Source organism: Megalobrama amblycephala, linkage group LG16, assembly GCF_018812025.1.
Source record: "Megalobrama amblycephala isolate DHTTF-2021 linkage group LG16, ASM1881202v1, whole genome shotgun sequence".
NCBI lineage: Eukaryota > Metazoa > Chordata > Actinopteri > Cypriniformes > Xenocyprididae > Megalobrama > Megalobrama amblycephala.
Window position 1 is genome coordinate 10,100,220 of NC_063059.1, and position 11,185 is coordinate 10,111,404.

Below are 11,185 nucleotides of genomic sequence, written 5' to 3' on the forward strand. Positions count from 1 at the left end.
GATCATTAATATGTACGCCCCCAATATTTGCATATGCCAGCCCATGATCGAGGCATTACACAAGGGCAGCCAGTATTAACGTCTGGATGTGCAGAGCTGAATCAACAGACTAGGTAAGCAAGCAAGGACAGTAGCAAAAAATGGCAGATGGAGCAATAATAACTGACATGATTCATGATAACATGATATTTTTAGTGATATTTGTAAATTGTCTTTCTAAATGTTTCGTTAGCATGTTGCTAATGTACTGTTAAATGTGGTTAAAGTTACCATCGTTTCTTACTGTATTCACGGAGACAAGAGCCGTCGCTATTTTCATTTTTACTTGCAGTCTGTATAATGCATAAACACAACTTCATTCTTTATAAATCTCTCCAACAGTGTAGCATTAGCCGTTAGCCACGGAGCATAGCCTCAAACTCATTCAGAATCAATGTAAACATCAAAATAAACAGTGTACTTACATGATTAGACATGCTGCATGACGAACACTTTGTAAAGATCCATTTTGAAGGTTATATTAGCTGTTTGAACTTTTTTTATGTTGTTTAAGGCAAGCATGAGCTCTTGGGGCGTGGAGCACGAGAATTAAAGGGCCACACACCCTGAATCGGCTCATTTCTAATTATGCCCCAAAATAGTCAGTTAAAAAAATGAATGAAAAAAATCTATGGGGTATTTTGAGCTGAAACTTCACAGACACATTCAGGGGACACCTTAGACTTATATTACATATTTTAAAAAAAGTTCTAGGGCACCTTTAACCTTTATCAATCAGAATCCGCTTGTCAGCTTTGGTCAAGAAGTAGCTAACTGAAAACTTGTAACTGTTTGTGAGTGTATTTGGAAAGCATATGCAAAATATTTTTACCAGCTTTCAGGAGGGAAAAAAGTAAAATATTATTATAATATAAAATACCTGGATCCTGAAAAAAAGGTCTTCATTTTGAAACCTCTGTGAGTCACCCATGAGTTCCCAGCTCCACCAATAATCGCCTCTACAGGCTCGAAATGGATTTCGTAATGTTTATGAATTAAGCAAACAACAAATTTTTCAACATTGTTCTGTTCTAGTCTTCTGGGAATGGTTCTTCCAGCGACCGCGCCTGCTCAGGGCATCAGTTTGTAGCAGATGTTTTTACCTGTCGTTAGACGCGCAATACACAACATTGGCAACAACTATTACTACAACAACAGTGCGCTGTGGGCGCGTTTTCTCTCAGGACCGGTTGATAGAAAATGGGCGGATGAAAGCGAAAGTATCACTTTAATATCTTTGTTTAAAATTAAATTACAATTATATTTTAATACTTAGAGTATTAGACATAATAGAAAGCAAACCCTGCATTTAAAAATTAATAAAATTAACGTCCAAGATCACATGTTAAAAATGATGGCAGAAATAAAAATAACCAATTCTTTTAAATCTTGTCGGTGACCCCGTAAAGGTGACGTAAGACGTTTTATACGTTTCTTAGCCCTATATAAAACAATCAATAATAAAAAGCGAATCATGCTAAGTAATGTAGGCTAGTTATGGCTATCCTTATACATTAATTAGCTTTAATGTGTTAATGTAAAATAATATCTAGGATTTATAGGCTATATAGAAAATTTCTAATTGTATCTACCCTATTAAATTACAAAACCAATTTATATATATAAAAAAAATACATCAAACATCATCGTGAGCGCACAAGTCACATTTGGAATAAGTATAAATATAGGCTAAATATAAGAGCTTATACTCACTCTTGTAGTATTAAAAGCCAGTCAAACCTTTAAATGTTGGTTTAAAATGACGAAATTGTAGCCACAAACTCATCGGTGCTCGGTGACAAGTGAAAGTGAGAGCGCGCAGAGAGATCAACAGAGTGGCGCGTTTCTTTTGCGTCAAGACAGTGTTTTAGGTGGGAGATCCGTGAATGTGAAGCAGAAATTCTACATAATTCTATATAATAATGACAAAATACATGTAGCCTACATATAAATCTTTTTACATCAAAACATGTTGTGATGGGCACATAGTGTGATACTATTTAGCTATCTTCAAAATCTCTCTACTAAAGTCATTAAAGAAGCTCACTGAAAAACAGGCCATTGTACAAAAATATAAAAGACAATGTATACAGGCTGGATTAATGTTTTGATTTAAAGAAATACAGGCACTTTACTTCTGTTACTTGTAAACTAGGCTATATATCAGCATTAATACATATCAATATGGAATATATGACAAACGTTTATTAGGCCTATATGTAATATCTGATTTCGTGCAAAGTTCCAAGATTATTGCCTCAGATTTCATGAGTAAAAATATAGTTCCGTATTGATCCATAAGAATATCAACATAAGTGTTAAGTCCAAAATCATGGTGCAAAAATTTGCTCATGAGATATTAATTAAGCTATTTGAATGATGTTTGCCCAGTAGGACTACCAAGGTGAAAATGCAGAAGACTTATGAATATTAACAAAGATACGCTGATGTACGGTGTTTGGTAAGGATGTCGACCCTAAAATAAGCAAGGTGAAAAAATTATGAGAAACACTAGATTTCAATTGTGTATTTTAATGAGCATAATCTGAAATCATAAAATGCAGCTTTACTGTTACGTGATCTAATTGTGCAGAGGTTTAAAACAGACAATACCCTCACTGCTGTACACAGTACAATGTGGAAATCCCAGCTTTTTATTTATTTATTTATTTATTTATTTATTTATTTTTTGCAGATTAATGACTGTTGTATAAAAATAGTTTAAACTGAAGATATAAATGATGATGACCTTCAAAAGAAAAGCACTTTGTACGTTGGAGGTTTCATTTTGCAAGTATATACTAAAAAGTTACATTTTTTCTTGGAAATACTTGCGTATGAGTGTTCCATTTCAAAAGATAGTTTGAGTAAATATGATTCTGAAATCAGCAGCACTATTCATGACACACCATTAGAGAGACACCATTCGCCCTCAGTGTTGTTCAGTTATTGTCAGTTGCTTCTGGATCAGCCATTGGGTTTCCATCCACAAACCTTTGGTAACCAACTATCTTAATAAACCACTATACAATCCTACTTCAACTAAACAGATCAAGGTTTTGTGTAAATGGGGTGCTGTATCCCAGCAGTTAATCTACCACCCATCAAAATTAAATTAGACAAGCAGTAAATCCATGTCTTGTTTAATGTATGTTAATTTCAATAGTTTAAATATTACAATGTAATAGCATAGTAATAGCAAACATTAAAATATAATATTGCGATGTAGTATCTCAAAGGTAAACAAATGCAGTAAAAAAATAGTGGAAAAATTATGTACATTAACTTGTTTGATTCAAGTATATAGGAAGTTAAATATTTCTTCAGTTTCTTCATGTCCAAATTTAACCATTTCCATCTTTCATCAAAGTATCCTATTGGGCAATATATAATAATCTACAGTAATGCCACCTCATTACTGTAGGTGATCCTCAGGTGTTCTCTATTGCTGAACCATATCTGAAAAATAAATAAATAAACATGATAAAAAATACATCAACATTTATTTTTTCTTCTCTAAGCTCAAGAGATCTTTGAGAAGATCAGTCTTATAAAACTTGACTACATCTATATTCATAATGTTCTTTCATGACATGTCCACTCAACATATGCAATTGTTACTTACTCTATGGTGTCCAGTTTGTATTTATCATCATCCTTTAAAGAAGTTAGCAGCTTCGCTCCCGAAGCACAGATCTCATTCCCATGGAGAGACAGCACTTTCAGGTGTGAGGGGTTTGAACTGAGAGCAGCCACCAGAGCTTCACACACCTTCATAAGTGATACCACATATCTTCAGCCTGTACAGAGAACAATAAAACACACTTTACTTCCAAAACAGATGTGGAAGTTATCAGATACAATAACCAGAACATCTGACTCTCGGATACGAGAACTACCAGTTTCCAGTTTGCATGCAGGATTTTCCAGTACTCTTAAAATGAGCTTCACACCCGAGTCTATTTCATTTCCTGACAGACTCAGATCAATCAAGTGTGAGGGGTTTGATGTCAGAGCTGAAGCCAGAGCACACAACCTTCATCTGTGAAACCACAATTCCACAAACAATTCCACGAACAGAAAAATAGTAACTTAATTCAGGGCAACTTGTGGCAATAGGAAAGCCCTTCTAATGGAGTAGTTTACTACCAATTAATCATTAGCATTTCTAAAACGTGAAAGCATTTTTACAACAGATAAAATAAATGCACGCATTATACACTTTGCCTGGGACATATTAAATTATTTTTTATTTTTATTTTTTTTTGTTATTGAGGGCAGCAGGAAAATTAAGGCTTTTTCATTCACCAACATTTAGGTTAGGTTAGTATTAAACAAAAATGTTGAAAATTATACTAAGTATAATTTTATACGTTTTCAGGATATCCTCTTACCGCAAGTTCACCACTTTACAATGAGGACTCGCCAAACCAGAAGAAAGGAGTTTAACTCCTGAATCCTGCAGTCTGTTTTCACTGAAGTCCAGCACCGTCAGACTCAAAGATTCTGAGCTAAGAACTGAAGATAGATCAGCACAGCATTTCTCTGTCAGACTGCAGTCATTCAGCCTACAGACAAAAAGAAAGAATGACACTTACTGTTAAAACATATATTACTGTTTTAACCATGTTACAATGTATGTAAGTGTGAGAGAGCAGACAAGAGAGAAACTGCATGCTGTCCTCAGAAAAATGTTCTGACCTGAGTGTCTCTAGTTTACAGTGAGAATTCTTCAGCCTGGCATACAGCAGCTGTACTCCAGAGTCTTGCAGTTTATTCTGTTCTAGGTCCAGTTCTCTTACGTTTAGGTGAAAAATATTAAGTTATGACTGTTTTATAAGTTTACATTCCATCAGGTCCAAACAGACCCTGCAATGCAAAAGATGTATCTGTTTTTTTTAATGCATTAGGAGTTAAAAATTTCACTAACCCATCCAGCTTTAGCAAATGTTTTTTCCCCCTTTTTTCTAATGTGAGAAAACATAATAAAACTAATACTACTTACTCAGCCACTCTTGATGCCTCAATCACAAGCAGCAGCCTCAAAAGTACAAAGTCTGTCACGCTACGCTCTTCAGCATATTTTCCCAAATCAGACACATACAGGTTCTGCTCAGAAATCAGGATTAAAAAAAAAGTCAGAGCAGACCGCTGAGATGGCAGAAGGGTTTTTCCTCTCATAGTTCCCCATTTCAGATCACGCTGGATGTCTGCCACCAGAGAATCCTCGTTCAATTAATTCAGACAGTGGAACAAGTTGATGGATCTATGTGGAGAGGGATATTTCAAAATCTTCTTTCCTGATATAAGCACATATTTTCTTGTTGTCGTAGGAGCTGATTCTTGTCTCCATCAGAAGGCCTTGCAGTAATATCTGATTGGACTCCAATGAGAGGCCCAAAAGAAAATGGAGGAAAAGGTCCAAGTGTCCATTTGCACTCTTCAGAGCCTTTTCCATGGCACACTGATGCATCTCAAACATTGACACCTTTCTCACACAAAAGCTACTAAAAACTCTTTGTAATGAGAAACAAGATTCAGTGGTGCTGCTGAGCATATTAATGTTTCCCATAATGAAAGAAAGATGCACATACAGAGCTGCAAAATATTCCTGAATGCTCTGATGAACTAAGCAGTACACCTTCCTTTGGTCCACTCCTGATTCTTCTCTGAAGATCTGGGTGAACAATCCAGAGTACACAGATGCTTCTGTCACGTTAATGCCACACTCTCTCAGGTCTTCAGCATAGAAGATTAAATTCCCTGTCTCGAGCTGCTGGAAAGCCATTTTACCCAGTTTGAGGATTGTTGTGGCAAAAAAATCAACTCCAACTCTACTGCATAAGAGACAAACATTCATTGTCTTTAAAAGTTTTATTTCTTGCAAGAAAGGTCAGACGGTCATACAGAAACACAAGTAGCTGCAGAGTTAAGACCAAGAACGAAAGCTTCCCTCACTTTTATATCTCTAACCTCCAAGGCCGAAGCCTTTCTTTTACATATTTGGAACATCTCTTAGTGGCTGTAACTTTCCACACATTGTTAGCACAGACATGTTTTTAACATACATCTTGCATGTCCCCATACCATATCTTGCTCTTTCTATTTCTAACATCTATGTTAACACTATGTTAAACATTACCACTTAAGCCAACATCATACCATGTTCCATAAGCATCATATTTCACAAGAATACAGGTAAAAAGCATATGAAAAATTTAAATTTCCACAACAAGGATCATGTCTTCATCATTCACTTTTATTTAATAGGCTTTCTCATGTGTAGTGCTCATCTGAAGGATCAGGAAGTGTGTGTACATTTGAGTGAGAGTCTTGGGAATCTCTCCTCTCTCTGCTCCACTAAGCATCTTCTCTATGACAGTGGCTGAGATCCAGCAGAACACTGGGATGTGGCACATGATGTAGAGGCTCCTCGAGGACTTCAGGTTTGAGATGATTTTATTGGCCAGACTCTGATCTCTGATTCTCTTCCTGAAGTATTCCTCCATCTATGGGTCACTGAAGCCTCGTACCTCTGTCACTCAATCAACACAGCTGCTGCTGGTCTGGAGGTGATCCAGATGAGAGCAGAGGGAAGCAGATTCCGCTCAATGAGGTTCGTCAGCAGCACATCCACTGAAGCTGGTTCAGTCACATCACACAACTAGGGCTGCATGATATATATTAGCATCAAAATCACGATGTGCTTATCCACAATAGTCACATCACAGGATGTGCGATGTCACGTATAGGGATCGTTAATCCATACGGTCCAGACACCATGGTTCAAAATGAAGGTGATTCTCTGCTTGACTGCAAAGTTTGACCATCATACAATGAAAGTTTTTCATTTGAATGTGTAGGTCCTGTTAGTTTAAACGTTCAAGAGATTTAAAACCATTTGAGTGCACGAAGATGCGAAAGAAAACTTAATTCTGAACGGGCAGCTGTTTTATGTGAGCAGTGCACAGGCGCGCACACACACACACACACACACACACACACACACACACACACACAGAGCTGCGCAGATGCACATGAACACTGCATTCCATTCTCTTCTGCGTCTATTTGTGCCTGAATGGACACACACATGTAAAACAATTGTCTAAATGCATGTAAAAGATTGCCTATCCTCGTAAACACAATTGAATAAGGTTTAGAATTAGATGAACGAAACAATTGAGAAAGAAAACCGGATGTGTAACATTTTGGATCCGCGTACATTCGGTCTTAAGCCCGTAACACATCAAGTCGACAGTCGGCCGTCGTTTGTTTCGTTCGTCCGACTAAGTTTTCTTAGTGTGATCCGCACCGTCGGCTGAAGTTGGTCCTCGTAAGTTTTTTTTCGGCCGATTCCACATGTTGAATTACGCAGGTGCAGAACGGACGTGGCCGTCGGGTGTCGAGCGTCGGTTTGGTGTGTCAGGGCAACTTTGGACCCAGACGCTGCTGACGTGAGCTAACTCTGCAGTCTGCTTTTGTCGCCACTAGTTTGTCAGCGTCAAGGCCTGTTCACACCGGGGCGAATATCGCGCGCGATTTTCGCCGACGTTTAACGCCTCCTGACTAAACAACGGGCGCCAATGTGAGTGTGCACACCGACGCGAAAAACGCGAGGCGTAAAAGCGTCATTTTTAAAAAAACGCCTCGGGTTGGTTTTTTTGGTTTGACGCGCTGCGTTAAAAACTGGCCGACCAATGAGATTGGTGCTTTTGTTCACGTGCCTGGAGCTGCTGAAGTTACAGTAAAACACGACTTGGTGGCGCTCAAGCACAAAACGCTCTTGCCGAGCACACAAGACGACGAAGAGAAAGTAAGTAGACGAGGAAGACCCCTACAAACTATCCCTGCATCTCAAACAGCTCCCTAGCTTCCTAGGTCGTGTATCAGTATACCATGTAAATGAATGTGGCCGACTCCCTGATCAGTGCCCTGACTAGTGAAGTAGAGAGCTGATTGAGATGCACACTATGGGTGCTCTGCCACAGATGTGTATTATTTCTGTATTTTTACTTTTTTTTTTTCTTTTACATTCAAGAAATATAGTTGAGAATGTCTGTTTCATAAATATGTTTATTTACACTACCGTTCACTTGCACTACTGTCATTGTGACATATTTGCACTACCGTTTCTGACTAATATATATATATATATATATATATATATATATATATATATATATATATATATGTAGGCCTATGCCATTTTATATATGCATTTTTTTTATCTTCTTTAACTTATTAATATCATATGTTTATTTGCACTACCGTTAAGCACAAGCGCCACATACTGTCAGGGAATGAATTTGCACTTTAACTCGGCGCATCGCCGGTGAAAATCGCTTGGGTGTGAACACAAAAACGTCTCGAAAAACGCTGACGATAAACGCGTGCGATATTCGTCCCGGTGTGTACGGGCCTTCAGCTTGGTGTGTTCTGGGCTTTAAAGTGACAGAAGCCCCTGCTGCTATCTGTGTCATGAATGTTAATCAAACAACAAAAGACAAAGAGAAAAATAAATTTTGTAGTTTTAACACAAATTATGTTTAATTTATACAGTAAGACTTTGTATTATTTTACACTATGTATTATTACACACAGTATTATATTTCATTTGATTATTCCATTTCTGTACCCGAATACTGTTAAGACTCACTTGGAAAATACTATATAAAGCACTATTTATTTCATTTGTATCTTTGTTCTATTATATTTATCTATGCTTGTAATTTGTTCATTATTTTCTATTCACATTCACTCACATACAAAGTCACCCCCAATCATCCTAGAATGATTAGTTCTTTTCAAATAGAGCTATTCAAGTCATCTAATTTTTTTTTTTCAATATCGCAAGTAGGCTATATATCGCAGAAAAACAAAATATCGCAATGTCAGTTTTTTCTAATATCGTGCAGCCCTACACACAACCTCACGTTGTTCTGAAAATCCAGAGACAGACGAAACTCATCCAAACCATCAAAGATTAACATGATTTACCTTAATTTGGAGAGATTTCCAGTTGCTTTGTGCCCATGCACATAGTGCACATAGACTGTTTTTCCAATGCCTGCGACTCCTTTAGTCAGCACAGTTGTGATGGGTCAGTCTTGTCCAAGTAAAAGTTTAAATATGTCATTCAGGTTAACTGGTCTGTCCTCTGTCATTGGTCTGCCATTGCTCTCATACATTATTGATCTCTCTATCCATTTACACCCTCTGTGATTCAGAGCTCAGTGTAGTCTTATAGAAACAAAAGGAACTGAAGTATAAGGTTGTTTATTGCTTATTCAAGTGGCTTCATCTGGTTCAGATTTATTCAAACCAATTTTAGATTCATATTAATCAGTATCAGTTCACAACTATTATGATTTTCAACAATAACAAGTCATGGATGAACACTTACAGTTGATACACTAGACATGAAAAAGTTTTATTTGAATGAATAAATTGAAATAAAGGTTTAACCTGTATGCCAAAGTGAATACATCACGAGATTCTGGTTGAGGTGTCATTGTCAAGTCACTCTTGATGGAAGTCATACTGAGCTGCAGTTATGCTCCGTATTAGTCTTAAATATAAGGAGTTGGAGTCACCAAATTAATTTCTTTAAAGTGCAGTAAATAATATTCATTACATCAGGACGCACTGGAAGCCGCTACAGAGTATGTGCTCTGATGAACTTGGAATAAAAAGAAAATGTACACAATTCTTATTAGTATCATTAAATTAAGAATTATTATTAACTATAAATAGGAACTAATCAGTTATTAAATTACCAAAAGCCAAATACAATAAATCGCTTTTAACATAGTACTCCTTGCATGAAGGAGTACTAGGCTATGAAAAGAATGTGTGTGTGTGTGTGTGTGTGTGTGTGTACATTTGCAAGAAAAAAGTATGTGAACCACTTGCAGAATCTGTGAAAATGTTAATAATTTTAACAAAATAAGAGAGCTCATACAAAATGCATGTTATTTTTATTTAGTAGGCAACTGTCCTAAGATATTTTACATAAAAGATGTTTACATATAATCCACAAGACAAAAAAGTAGCTGAATTGATCAAAATGACCCCGTTTAAAAGTGTATGAACCATTGATTCTTAAAACTGTGTGTCGTTACCTGGATGAGATGTTGCATCCGAGCGCTGCACGAGCTTTTGCTTTCCCTTTTGAAGAGCATCAATCGTGGTGTTGACGGCATCGAAGCAGAACGCGCGGACTGGGGTAATTCAGTCAGATTTTTAATGCGTCTCAGATTTCATGTGTAGAAAGCGTTCTGTAATGATCCGTACGAACATTGTCGAAACAGAGTGAAGTTCAGCCGCATGAGAGAATCATTCATGTGTCAAACAGGCAAACTTGAGTGTCGAACATTCTATTTGAAGAAAAAAAATTGCGACTGTGCAAAGTACCCTTTCGTTTTCTCAGAAATTAAATCACTACACTGAAAACATTTTCTCATCAATATTGGAATGCGCTATGTGATGTAACTAGCTGAAAGACCTATGGAACATTAATTACGATACGTTTGTTTGACGCAGACCTATTAAAGGAGGTCTGTAATAACGGTATCGTTAAAAAAAATGTAGTAGGACATTGTAAGGAAGGTTGCTGCTATCTACCGGGGCTTTGTGCGGTCTAAATATCTAATTAATCAAGATGGGAAAAAATATGAAAAACATTACTAGACAATTTTGAATGTAGATTTCAGAAGTGTATTTTAATGTGCATTATCTCAAAATCATAAAAGTGCAGAAATAAGATCAGACTAAAACATATTGAGTATGTAGAAATCATTCAGTTTTAGACGAAAGCATCATTCTAAACCCCAATGTGAAATTAAATACAATTTACAATTTCCCTATTAGAAATCTCTGTGGTAGCAAAATCTTCCTCCCAGGTTTGTTACATGTCACTGTAATAAAAGCATATGAGGAGTAATAGGTTAGTCACTGACATTACATTTGAAGATATTTGTTTTGCAATGTCCATTGATGAAGGCAGCACAATTATAGGCTTTAATGTGACTAAACTAGCATATTTTGTCATTGTAATACATCAAGTACTTACCATGTAAAGAAGTCTTCAGCCTGCCAGGATGATACAACCAGAGACATCATAGTGGAGTTTCTCCCATCAGAA

The 11,185-nt window shown here is 36.8% G+C and overlaps 1 long non-coding RNA gene across 1 annotated transcript; it reads right to left on the reverse strand.

Moving 5' to 3' along the window:
- Positions 1-2,606: 2,606 nt before the first annotated feature.
- On the reverse strand, positions 2,607-5,839 carry LOC125249272. Its single transcript, XR_007180526.1, has 5 exons — positions 5,045-5,839; positions 4,741-4,908; positions 4,434-4,607; positions 3,665-3,839; positions 2,607-3,498 (listed from the first exon to the last, which is right to left on the reverse strand). It is a non-coding gene; the product is annotated as an uncharacterized LOC125249272 (long non-coding RNA).
- Between the last annotated feature and the right edge of the window lie 5,346 nt (positions 5,840-11,185).